The sequence below is a fragment of the Zingiber officinale genome, chromosome 1A (assembly GCF_018446385.1).
Source record: "Zingiber officinale cultivar Zhangliang chromosome 1A, Zo_v1.1, whole genome shotgun sequence".
NCBI classification, from domain to species: Eukaryota; Viridiplantae; Streptophyta; class Magnoliopsida; order Zingiberales; family Zingiberaceae; genus Zingiber; species Zingiber officinale.
The window spans coordinates 36,667,851-36,682,441 of NC_055987.1; the positions used below are offsets into that span (position 1 = coordinate 36,667,851).

The 14,591-nt window shown below is 39.3% G+C and overlaps 1 pseudogene; it reads right to left on the reverse strand.

Annotated features, from left to right (window-relative positions):
- Positions 1 to 227: 227 nt before the first annotated feature.
- On the reverse strand, positions 228 to 878 carry LOC122002250 (annotated as a pseudogene).
- Between the last annotated feature and the right edge of the window lie 13,713 nt (positions 879 to 14,591).

Consider the following 14,591-nt stretch of genomic DNA (forward strand, 5'->3'; position numbering starts at 1 on the left):
TGATCAGTGGCTCCTGTATCTACACACCAGGTGCTGGTAGATAACACCGCTAAACATGTTTCAACAACTAGAGCATGAGATATACCTTTGTTTTGGTTCCTACGAGGACAGTCCGCCTTCCAATGTCCTGCCTGCTTGCAGATGAAGCACTTGCCCTTCGGCTTCTTCACTCCAGCTTTAAATCCTGTACTCTGAGACTTATTCACTTTCTTTGCTGAACTAGCTTGTTTCTTCTTCTTCTTTCCTCTCGGTTTAGAAGTAGAACCATTTTCAGCATAGTGAATTTGAGCATTGTGACGAAATAATCCTTCTGCTGCCTGAAGTTCTGTCAGTAGTTCCGCCAATGAATATACCCTTTTGTTCATATTGTAATTCAGGCAGAATTGCTCAAAACTTCTAGGTAGTGTTTGGAGGATCATATCGATCTGGGTTTCCCCATCAATTTCTCCTCCAAGGATCTGTATCTCGTTCAGATAAGCCATCATCTTTAGGATATGATCCCTCACAGGAGTACCCTCTTGCATGGTGGCTGTCATTATCTTTCTCATGGCTTCTTGCCTAGAAGCCCTATCCTGATGACCAAAGAGTTCCTTGAGATTGTTCATAATATCATAGGCTGTTGGTAAATCTTGATGCTGATGTTGCAATACATCTGACATTGAAGCCAAAATGTAACACCGCGCCATCTCATCTGCTTTTACCCATTTCCTATGATATTCAATCTCCTCTTGGGTAGATTCACCAGTAGGTGCTTCAGGGCACTGCTCAGTCAGTACAAATTTATAGCTTTCAGCAGTAAGAACAATGTCTAGGTTTCTTTTCCAATCTATGTAATTAGGTCCAGTAAGTCTATTTTGTTAAAGTATGATGGACAGTGGGTTGAAAGTCATCCTAAGAATCACAAATAACTTTTGGTCAGAACTCTAAATTTAGAATAATATTGATTCCTCAAACAATACTATTTTAAATTAACCAACATCTCAAAACACCGTGAATTTTGTATGCCACGTTGGTGTGGACGTATACAAATTCAACATTTGTAAAAGGAGGGTTTTATCCCATTAATTTTATTATCTTGTCAACCTAACTTTTTGACAAATAAAATTAATAGTTGGTGTCTTTTGGTCACACAAATAATAGCAGTGACTCTGATAGGGAGGATACTATTAGATGTGTCTAAGTGTATACCATTACTTGACACTAAGTCCATTAATAAGATTATGCCCCTTCCGTTGGGGAAGATCACACGCCTTTAACTTCAGTCATCACAAAATGGAAGAAGTGCTTCTAATGATCCACAACAAGAATCAAAAGAGGGAGATGATGATGATGATTGCCTGCCACACTTACAAACCAAAGATGGAGAGAAAATAATAGAGGTTATTTATTATAAAGGATTCTAACCGCTAGCCTACTAAACATGTAAACTAACATATACACACAGCACAATATAAAAGCAATAAATAGAAAATCTAATTTTCAACTATTATGACTTTTATCTCTAGTTGTCCTCCGTGTGTTGTCATCCCAAGCTGCTGCCATATTTGGCCACCGCCACCGAGTTGTCGCATCCATCTTGCTCCTAGTTCCACTGCGCCTCTGGTCCTTAGAAGGTTCCACGCTTTGCAAGATTCGATCCATGACATAAATAGAATTTTACATTTTGATCCTATATTCCATAAAAGGAATGTACATGTATCTAGATCAAAAATAAAATCCTAATAAAACTAAATACAGCTCCTGCTGTATTTTAATACAATCATGCACACACATATAAATGTCCTTGACATGTCCAAGGGTCCAATCACACACATAATAACTAAAAGCCATAATAGTTGGATCCTGCATCCACAAAGTTAGCACATCCTACTATTAACCTGCCTAAATTATGTATGACATGTGCATAATTAAACTAATACCAAATACACAGAGGCAAAACCCTAGCTCTGATACCAATTGTTGGTTGCTACTCGGAAAACCTAGAGGTTCTACTGTACAAAAATTTTGTACAAAGGTCTGAACCTTTTCCTAGCTACCATGTGTTCTTTTAAATTAAATTTTGGATCGCCATCAGAACTTAACACGTTTGATCCAAAACTTAATCTATTCATTCTTTTAGGTTTTGACTTGGGTCTCCTGCGGAACTTGATACGTTCGACCCAAATCACCTTAAGTTATTAATTCCATTAAATATTAATTTCCATAATCGGTTCCCAGTACTGACGTGGCGAGGCAAATGGCCTTCTTGGATATGGGAGCAACCACCACCAACTAGACAAAACCTTTTATAGAAAGCTAATATTTATTTCCTAAAATAACTTTAGGTTAACCGAAAAGAACAATCAAATCACAAGGAAAAGAAAAAACAAAAGAACACAACATCGAAAAACATATTCGAAATTCTAGAATCATAAGCCTCTTGTATTTAGTATTTTTCCAAAAATAACTAGTATGATGCGGAAAGAAAAATTACTAGTTATACCTTTTAGAAAGACCTCATGATCTTCTACCGTTTTCCTCTTCTAACCTCGGACGTTGTGTGGGAAACAATCTTCCGAGATGACAAACCACCAACCACCTTCTTCTCCTCCTAGCTAGGTTCGGCCACAAAGAAGCTTTACCAAGGATGAAGACAAAACACCAACCAAGCTCCAAGAGATGCAAGCTTTCTCTCCTTCTTCTTCTTCTTCTCCAAGTAGTATCCGGCCTCCACAAGAGCTCCAAGGAATAGAGTGTTTCGGCCACCACAAAGAGGAAGAGGAGAAGAGATGATGGCCGGCCACAACACCAAGGAAAAGAGGGAGAGAAAATAATAGAGGTTGTATCTCATGAAGGCACCCTCACCCCTTCTTTTATATTCCTTGGCCTAGGCAAATTAGGAAATTTAATTACAATAAAATTTCCTTAATTTCCTTGACATGATTTAATTGAGAAAAATAAAATAAAATTTCCCAATTTAATCTATATTGGCCGGCCACATCAAGGGGAAACAATTTAGACAAGTTTTAATCAACAAATTAAAACTTCCTAATTTGTTTCCGAAAATTTTAAAAAATAAAATTTCTCTTCAAAAATCTCTTCATGGTTGATAAAAGGAAATTTCTATAATTTTAATTTTACAACATGTGACTAATTTTTAAAGAGAAAATAAAATATCTCACCAATCTACAAATAAGGAAAGAGATCTAATCTCTTTCTTTAATCTTTTGTAGATCTTTTATAAGAGAGATATTTTAATTTTAATTCCCTTTAATAAATTATTTCTTCCACATAATAAAAATTAAAATTAAAATTCCTTTTTAATTTAATTTGGCCGGCCCCCACTAGCTTGGGTTCAAGCTAGGGCCGGCCACCCCAATTTATACCTAGGCCGACCCTAGCTTGGTTCCCAAGCTAGCTTGGCCGGCCCCCTATTGGTGGGTATAGAAGGTGGGTATAGGTGGGTATAGAACTCTATAAATAAGAGGCTACGATAGGGACCGAGAGGAGGAATTGGTTTTGGTCTCCCGATAAAATTAAGCATCCCGTGTTCGCCCCAAACACACAACTTAATTTTATCAATAATAATTCATTCCACTAGAGAACTATTATTGAACTACCGCACCAATCTCAAATTACATTTTTGGGCTCCTTCTTATTATGAGTGTGTTAGTCTCCCTGTGTTTAAGATATCGAATGTCCACTAATTAAGTGAGTTACTGACAACTCATTTAATTAATATCTAAGTCCAAGAGTAGTACCACTCAACCTTATTGTCATGTTGGACTAGGTCCACCTGCAAGGTTTAACATGACAATCCTTATGAGCTCCTCTTGAGGACATTATCAACCTAGTATCTCTAGGACACAGTTTCCTTCTATAATCAACAACACACACTATAAGTGATACCATTTCCCAACTTATCAGGCTTATTGATTCATCGAACTAAATCTCACCCATTGATAAATTAAAGAAATAAATATCAAATATATGTGCTTGTTATTATATTAGGATTAAGAGCACACACTTCTATAATAACTGAAGTCTTTGTTCCTTTATAAAGTCAGTATAAAAGAAACGACCTCAAATGGTCCTACTCAATACACTCTGAGTGTACTAGTGTAATTATATAGTCAAGATAAACTAATACCTAATTACACTACAACCTTCTAATGGTTTGTTCCTTTCCATTTTGGTCGTGAGCTACTGTTTATAATTTATAAGGTACTGATAACATCATCTTCTGCATGTGACACCACATACTATGTTATCTACAATATAAATTAAATGAACAACTACAAACAAATGTAGATAATTTGACCAAATGTGATTCTTTATACATAATGAATGTTTACAAAGCTTAGGCTTTCAGTATACACTCCAACACTATGTGGTTCGGCCAAGGAAGGAGGAGAGGGAGAGCTTGAGAGGAAGAAGATGCAAAATTCCACACTTAAATGAATAATGAAAATCAATTCACACCCATTCAAAATGTGGCCGGCCACCTTTCTCATGTGTAACTCCCCTCATTAATGCATTAAGTTGTCATCAAGGTGCGAATGTAACCTCCATGAGGTGGCACTCACTAGTAACTCCCATGAGGTGGCAACCATGATGATGTGGAGTAACATCATTAGTCCACATCAATGTCAATTCACCAATGAGGTGACATAAAGTCAAGTCAAACTAGACTTTTAATCTTCCTCTCAAGTCAAGTCAAACTTGACCAAATCTCTTCCATGGTTGATCTAATCTAACCTTTTGATTCAAGCCAATTTAATATATAATAAATCTAATTCATTAAATTAAATTGATTCAATGAGTCATAATCTAAATTAGACTCATTGAACACATGAATCAACTTGAGTCCAACTCAAGTTAGCCCAATTAGGATTACTCTTAATCTAATTTGATTCATCAAATGAATCTAATCCTCTTGGTTCATCATATGAACCTAATCTCCATCTAATTGTCCTTAGTGTGTGACCCTATAGGTTCTTGTAACATTGGCAATGCCCTAAACCCATTTAGGAGCATAAGTAATGAGCGGTATCTAGAAACACATCATTACTACCCAAGTTACAAGAATGTCGAGATCCGACATCACCTTGTGACTATTAATTGTGACTCCTCACAAAATATGACAAGTGTCCTTCTATCCTAGACATCTAGATTGGTCAATGTGAGGCATAGACCGTGTCATCCTCTGACCAATCTAAATCTTGAACTCCAAGTAGACTCACTAAATCAAATGAGCTCAATATCCTATATTGACTCATTTGGGCATGGCCATGCACTTCGTGGTCTCACTCTATCAAGAATACCGATGTCTCTCCCGTCATATAGGAGGGATAGATCCCATCTACATCACTCATATCCATCTGCATAATTTGTTGTATACCCAGTAATCGCCTTTATAGTCCACCCAGTTACGGGTGACGTTTGACGAAACCAAAGTACATAACTCCTTATGTAGGGATCTATGGTGACTTCAGGTCTAAGGACTAGTAGTCATACTAATAGCCACATGAGAAAGTATATGACACTCATATAATGATCCATGATACTTTCTCATGGCGGGTCATTCAGTATACATTCTCTAATGTATACCCATGTGTCAACTTGATATCTCTATATCCATGACTTGTGAGATCAAGTCATCGAGTTGACCTACATGCTAGTCTTATTGCATTAACATTGTCCCTGAATGTTAATACTCGACTAGGAATGATTAAGAGTAGTGTTCCCTATATCATCTCACTATCGGTTCAACTAACCGATTGATATAGGTGAGAACCGTCTACTCAAGGACATTATTATACTTAGTTTATTTGGCACCAATACAAGTAAGTATAATAACCAAAATCAAAATGCCTTTATTTATATAGAATATGATACAATAAATCCAAAATACAATCATCAAATGATTGGCTCTAGGGCTCTAGCTAACACAGTCGTGCCTGAGAAACTTTCTGGCTTCAACTTCAGCCACTGTATCAGGTATGCTTCTTGTTGTTTAGGTGTTGTGGTGACTTCCAGGGCAACTGGTGGAACCTCAGTCACCACTGGGGTCTCCACATTGATAGTTGGGGGAGGGGGAGGAACTGGCTGCTGATTTGCCATCAGATTGGCGATTACTTGTTGCTACTTTGCTACTTGTTTCTGGATTTGAGCAACAACTTCAGAGAGATTAGGCTCAGTTGTCCTGGGCTCTTCGTTCTCCTGAGCTCTGTCCTCAGTACGAGCGGTACGGGGACGCCCTCTTCTTGCCATCTAGTCATGCAGAGAGAGAAAACTTAAAATCGTCCCTACACTCTCTAGACATATATATATAAACATAGAAAAACAAAACAAGAACTTTTATCTTACTTAAGCACATATAAGCAAATACTTCTAAGGATTTCTCTATACTGTAAATAATAAGGAAAGGCATAATAAATAAAAAGAATTTAAGTACTTTCTTACTTGAAGACGGCAAGCCTGATGCTGATGTGTGTGTGATGCTGGAGAATGGGGACTGCTCTGATACCACCTGTAACGACCCTCCCCTCCTCTTAACTAGTCTGTAAAGGTGGTCGTTACTTAACTATAACTTTACTTAACTAGAGTTGCTCACGCTATTGATAGTGATACTTAGAACTCTCCATAAACTTGAACATGCAGTTATTCAGCAACTGAAATATACATGAATGTACGTACTTGCTACGGTTCATCATGACATGAAATTCATAAAGAGAGAGAATTGGTTCATCTTGACACTCCACTTCAGATTTTTAAAGCAATTGAAATATCGTAATCTGTACATGCATACTACTGTGATACAACTGAAGTAATGGGACTAATGTGTATAGCAAATTTAAACGAAAGAATTCTATGAACAAAACCAGCAATACGAAAAGAACAATTCCAGCAATGCAAAAAGGAATTAAACCATCTATGTTTCCCTATCACTCTAAAGACAGAATTCTAATAAACTTTTAGTGAAGTGTCCCAAGGCTTCCATTCATCAGTCACCACACACCCATCACACATCTCCTTGTCGCCTTCCTTCACTATAGCTTCCCTTTTCCTTTATCTGCAGTAAGAGGAAATGCAACTATAAGCGGATGCTTAGTAAGCGCTGTCTAACTCACAAAAACTCAATGTGCATATATATATCTATAACAGAACTAAAAACTGAATGCTAAAAGAAAATTTGAAACTGAAATGCTTAAACTACACAATGAAGAGATCTAAAACTGCATGTTAAAGAATTAATAACCAAAGGTCTAATAGCATGGTAAATACACCAGCCGTTCCTACTAATGAGTTCCACAGGAAATTAAAGCTTCATTTCTAAATTAGCTACTAAAGATCCAACTGAACACTCCCAGAACTAAATCTATTCATACCCATTTCATAGCACAAATTGAAGCTAAACAGTAAGCTCCAAAGGGGGTTGTTCGTGTCCCTTTCGTAGCGCAAATCAAACTAAAACTTGTCAGAATTTAAAACCTATGTATAACTGTTTCGTTTATTCAAAACTTATACTTTTATACTTCAAAATTATAATAATAATTATCCTCTTGGGCCCAGGCATTGTACCAAAGCGCGCTCCCTAATAGAAACTGAGGTGGCGAGCCACCAGTCCTACGAGGGTGAAGACCTTGGTCTTACCAGGACTGAGACCTCGGAATCGGTCACCTGGATTTGTTTAACGACAACCTCAGAAGTCAGGTACTAGCCTCTTCAAGTAAAATACTTGTTATCTGTTAATACTTCTCATATAAAAGGCCTCGGCATCTCTTCAAGCACTTGGCTTGCTGGGGATCCAAATTCTGGAAATTCGGAATCCTATAAAAACCTTAATCTTGTTTTACTTACAACACCCATAAGCCTCTAAAATATCTAATAGGCACCTAACCATTCTACTGCATACTCATTTAGATGGTTGTTCCCACACATTGCAATAAGGAAAACTCTAAAACTGAGATGCTACATATATATATAGGTCATTTCTGTTCATCGCAGTGACCACGAAATGAAAACTACATGCTCAAAAGAAAAAACTAAACCATTTCATGTTCACTGCCTAGCAACCAAATCCGAAACCTGCAAGGCTCAAAATGATCCGATCGTGCCCATTAAGGTAACAACAAATAGAAATCTAAACATGAAACGCTAATTATAAGGGTTGAAGAATCTAAACTACATGCCTAATCTATACAAATCCCTTTTTATTTTATTTTTGAGATTCATGGCAGCATACTTCGAAAATCAACTTCTTTACAGCGTGCTTCGAAAATCAAGGAGAAACAAGGATCCGAAAGCTACTCCTACTGTAGGTGAGAAGCACTTACCGAGTTTCCTTGACTCACAACCGAAATCGGCTTCTAGGGTTTCGGAGAATCTCGAAATTTCCGGTGACTCCTCGCGTCTACGTGCTCTACTTGACGAGGTGATCGTGAAGGTGTGTAAAGCACTTGGAATGGGTCCTTGGCTGGCCGCCGGAGACGAAGCCCTAGCTTCCTTTTTTTTCCTTCGCCCAAGCAGGGGGCGTCGCGCGCAGTCGGGAGGAGGAAGGGTTTAGGTTACGAGAGAATTGTTGACCTCCGCAAGTGTACGAAAATATCGCAAGTAATATAAAAGATTATCGTATCCACAGGGACTGTTGATTAAGCACTAGTTAACTTCACACGGAGAATTATCTAGACAATCTAAAGTTGTTAACAAACTCTAAAGAGAAATAGAAAAGAAAAGAGAAAGAATGAGCGTAGTGAATGGAGGAATGATAGATTCTAGGATTTTGGTTTCCTTGTAATGCTAGGAAATGTAGATGATCCACCAAATCTTATTCCTCAATTGTCCATAATTTGTAGAAGGTCGTCGGTTCTCTCTTGCAATAGACAGCCGACTTAGGACTGAAATCTATACCTAATGTGATCAATTAGGAATGAATCATATGTTGTCCTTACACAGACTTTCACCTGTCACGTGCTTCCCTCAGATAATCAATATAGAAATCATCACTCTGCAACCCATTAAGATATAAAATATGAATGCTCATGAGTTCTATCCTACCCCCTTGAATGACCTGATTTTACCTTCAAGATAGTCCCTCAAACGTCCTTACACGGGCTTGTACCTGTCACGTACGTCCCTCAGAAAATCGAGTGAGGAATTACCTCTACAAGATCCACAAGATATTCAAACATTCAATCGATCATGGTTATTAAGTCCAATCACAACAATCCACACAAGATCAAATAGATACAAACGTGACAAAATCATAGAAATAGGAAATTGGCAAATCCATAAGAGTTTTACATCACAATCACATCACAAATAATCCCTACATCCTAGATCTAGAGATCTACTCCATAGCAAAGGAATTACAATCAAGAGACAAGAAATAAAGCAATCTACAACTCAAAATATAAGGAGAAAAGAAGAGAAAGCTTATCCATGTAGTTTCGGTCTTCTTGGATGCAATCCTTGCTCTGGAGGTGGATGGATCGACGAAGGATGGAAGATCTAGGGTTCCCCCAAGGGGGAGAACCCTTCCCCAAGCAATGGGGAAGAGCCCCAAGCCAAAGACCAGCCAAAGATGTGAGAAAAGGGGAAGAAAACTCCTTTTATAGGCTTGGCACGGGCACCACATGGCCCTGTGGCACGGCCGTGTGAGGCTCACACGGCCGTGTGAGGTTGGCGCGGCCATGGCCTGCTCTGCCACTGCCCCCTTGCATGGTCGTGTAGATCTACATGACCTGCACTGCCTCCAGTTCTAATACCCTTACACAGCCATGTCTGGGACATGGCCATATTCTTCTCCTTCTCTGTCAAAGTTACACGGCTGTGTGAATTCACACGGCCATGCCATTCTTCTCCTCTGGAAACATTACACGACCGTGTGGCTCACACGGCCATGGGCCATGTGCCTCACACGGCCGTGTGGAGCTCACACCCCCTTGCATGACCCTTGCACACCCCCTTGCATGGCCCTTGCACACCCCGTGTCTTGGCTTTGAATGGATATATTTCATTGCAATGTCTTTGAGACCACCAAGATGGGGTTTTCTCCAGTTGATGTCTTCATCAAAGTTGTATATCTTGAAGTTATCTACAAATCAGTATAAAGAACAGCCCAAAACTCCAACCGAGCACAAAGTTATGTCCGTTTTACTTTTAGTTTGTAGTGCAAAAAACCTCACACGGCCTTCACACGGCCCCAACATGACCCCTACACGGCCTTGACATGCCCATGTGGCCTCCACACGGCCCCAACATGACCCCTACACGGCCTTGACATGCCCATGTGGCCTCCACATGGCCAGAACTTGGAAGAACTTAGTTTTTGCATGCCTGTGACACTCTGGAAGCTCTAGACTTCATTTAAGCTCCGTTTTTGCTCCAAATCACGTCCTATCAATCAAAACAAGCAAAGAGCAGATCTCCGAACAAAATATAATGGAAGTATGACATTACAATGAAATAGAGTGTAATAAACATAGATTATGCCAATGAAATACAAGTAGATGTGCGTCAAAACATGCATAAAAGTATATATAATCTACGAACATCAAGAATAAAACTCCCTTCCTCTCTTAACTTATCCCTCTTTATACCTAGGGTATTTCTATTATCTATTACCACGTAAATTTATTTTCGCCCTCTATTTGATGAGCATGGCCCTGCTGGGTTCTTGGTCATCCGAAACTACTTAGGGCTTTGCTTAACTAGAGGTCCTCGGTTCGAACCTCGGCTCAACTTCTTTTTTCCTCACTTTGTTTCTTTTGGTAAAATACCGAACTCCGAAAATTGTATAACAATACTCTAAAAATTTCTAAAAATCTCTAGAATATTTCTAAAGTATTTCTAAATATTTATAAATATTATAAGGACTCATAAGGAAATTTGGGTTGTTACAAGATGAAGGGAAAATAAAAGAGAGGGATAGGCGAAGGCACAACGATGGTGTATAACATAGCAGCGACTGTAGTGTATGTGGGGAGGAAAGCGAGAAAAAAAAAGAAAGAGAAGGTTTCTTCAAGAAAATATCAAAATTCATTTTAAACCGATCAAATCTGTTTTATCCTTAATCAACTCCAAATCTATCCAAAGTTGAACTAACTAATGCGGGGCAAGATAGTAATTATCAATTGTGCAAATGACAAGAAAAAATTAAGGAGACGGCCAAAAAAGAAATCACTAAAGGGAAACTTTTATTATGAATAGAGCATTAATTCCTCAAATAGCTAATTAGATGTTTGTATAGACTCTAAAATCTAATACCCATAAGAAAGGAAATAATTTCTAATGTACAAACTCCAATTTCTATCTTCTAAACACAGAAAAAGATATAAAAAATGAAAATATTATTAACAGACTCATAATCTTAAATTCCTAAACGGACTTAAAAAATATAATTATAGAAAGATAGATCTTTTTCAAAATACTTAAAATATCAAAACTACCAAAAATTAACAAAAAAATAATTATAAAAATTATTAAAAAAACATTTATAAAAATCTTTGAATCCTCTTATATAAACCACCTTGGGATGGAAAAACTCATCATGTTTGGATTTCCTACTCGGCATCCAATCTTCCGACGTCTAGTGCTCCCTCAAATGTCATGTCCTCTAGCCCCATTGACCTACTAGACGTCCGGTCCTCCAAACCCATCTATACTTCCTGCCTTGTGACTTTAGTTTGCCAAGCCTTCTACCTAGTATCTGATCCAGCTGACCTGCTAGGCTTTTCCTTTTTCTAATATTCACTAGGGCTTTTCCTTTATCAAGTATCACTTGGAAATTCTAGAAGACCTACCTGCACACTCAGTAAACTTTCATTAAATAAAAATAAGCCTTAATTTTGAACCTTTTCCAATTATAAAAAATCTAGTTCCTTCAACTCTAATAGAATCATCATCGGAGGAGTCAAAAGAGGAAGAATAAGCTCAATCCAACCTCCTAACACAACCGACAAAAGACCAATCGGCTAAGACCGAATCTGAACTCGAGTTTGAGTCCAAATTTGAACCAAAGTTTGAGATAGGCCATAAATCTATATATACTTTCCTGACAAGCCCAATAATTAGGTAGTCTCTCCCTAAGTTAATAAGTTATATACTGTCATTTGTAATTTGGTTTGAAATTAGCCAAAACCAATATCAAGGTCGAGTCACTCTAAAAGAAGGTAGTGTTAGGACCTTCGGACGCGGCTAGAGAGGGGGGGTGTGAATAGCCTCCTCTAAAAACTCAATTAATCTCCTCACAAAAGTTTGTTAGCACAGTGGAAATAAGCAAAAGGAAAACTGATGCAAGGAAAAGAAACAACCCACCACTAACACAACAAGGATGTACGAGGTTCAGGGATAACTTGCCCCTACTCCTCGGCGTGTCCGTAAGGTGGACGAATCCTATCAATCCGTCGGTGGATGAGACCTCGGAAAATCGGCTAATAAAAACTCCTTCTGGGTGGAGAAACCTCGCCACATTCTCTCTTGCAACAGCAAGATCGGAGAACAAAGATAAAGCAAGACGCCAAGAACAATATGAATGTAAAAACACTAGTTTGCTTGCCTTCTTGTCGACTTGTGATGAAGCAACCACTTCACGGATGCCAACAACAGCAGCAACTGATCAGTTGGAGTCCAGCCGAGGGAAGCTCACACGAAGCTTCAACAGTGGAGAGCTCAACAAAGCTCAGATCGCAGGAGCAAGAAGAAGTCTACTTTTTTTTTTTTGTAGAGGCCCTCCACCTCTTGATTTATATGAACCTGCGAAGAAGAAAAAGAAGACACAGAAATCTAGCCGTTGTGACTCAACGGCTAGGCCTGGACCGATCAGGCTATGGCCTGATCGATCCAGGACGGATCTAATCGGTCAGGGGACCGATCAGGCCCTATGCGGATCGGTCCCCATACCGATCCCAACTCTCACAGAGAGTTGGTTGCCGAGCCCTGATCGGTCTGTGGACCGATCAGGCCATAGGTGGATCGGTCCACAGACCGATCCCTCCTATTGCTTCTCCCAATCTGTTTGGTTACTGATCGGTCACCAGACCAATCAGATGACCCACAGTGAGAATCAGTGTATCACTGGATCAGTCAGCAAACCGATCCAATTTTCCAGGCTTAAACCCTAAAGCCTTCCTGATCTAGAGAACGAGCTACCGAGCCCTCTCTGACCTAGTCCAGAGAACGAGTTACCGAGCCCTCTCCGACTTCCACGTCTGGTCCAGAGAACGAGCTATTGAGCCCTCTCGGACCTAGTCCAGAGAACGAGCTACCGAGCCCTCTCTGACTTCGTCCAGTCCAGAGAACGAGCTACCGAGCCCTCTCTGACTTCGTCCGGTCCAGAGAACGAGCTACCGAGCCCTCTCTGACCTAGTCCGAAGAACGAGCTACCGAGCCCTCTCCGACCTCCCATGCCAAGCTTCCATACTTGAACTTTTCCCCGTGCCAAGCTCCCTGCTTGGACTTTTCCCGTGCCAAGCTCCCTGCTTGGACTTTTCCGTGCCAAGTCTCCATACTTGGACTTTTCCCAAATCAGGTCAACTCAAGTCGGGTCAACCAGGTCAACCTTGACCAAAAGTTGCACCCACAATCCCCCAAGTTCCTATTCTTGTCAAACATCAAAATACAACTTCTCTATTCTTGTCAAACATCAAAATATACCTCGAATCAGGTCAACTCGAGTCGGGTCACCCAGGTTAGCCTTGACCTAAGGTTGCACCAACAATCTCCCCCTTTTTGATGTTTGACAAAAACCATAATCAAGTTAGGTTAACCCGATAACCTAACTTAGGTTTTCCAATAGTTCTCCAATGTTCTTCCTCGAACATTCTCTGAACATTCTCCCCAAACTCCAATGTTCTTCCTTGAACATTCTCTGGACATTCTCCCCCTTTTTGACACACATCAAAAAGAGTGAATCAAGGTCAAGAGTTTCTTCCTAATGAAAGTCTCATACCTTTCATTGAAACCCTTAATTTCCCCCTTGATACTAAAATCAACAATCAACTTAGTGATAATCACTTATCAAAACTTGACGAGCAAAACTTCCCCCTAAAAATCAACTCCCCCTTGACCATTAGGTAAAACTCCCCCTAAAGGTCAACTCCTCCTTGACCATTGCACCAACAATGTCTTGGAGAGTTTCAACCATTTAGAAATCTAAAGCACCAACTTCCATAGCTGAAATTTCAGATAACAGTCGAAAATCAGCATTTTGGCACGCTCTGATCGGTCACCAGACCGATCAAGACTCCACTGGATCGGTCACTAGACCGATCCACACTGCCCTGGATCGGTCCAGTGACCAATCCAGACTTCCCTGGACCGATCAGAATCTTCTATGATCGGTCCACAATTCTGATAAGAATTTCTGATTTTTCTCCCGAAATTCAGAAACCCCTAAAAAATTACAGAAAATTCCAAAAATTGTAAAATTTTGAGGATACATTCCTCATAACATATATTATCATGGAAAAATAGTTTTCTATGAAAATAACTCCCATTTTTTAATCTTGATACAAAGTTTGAAAGACTTTGAAATAGCTCAAGGTTAATCCATCTTTGTATCAACTTGCTCAATGATGAATGATATCACTAGAAAAGCTTCATCAAGG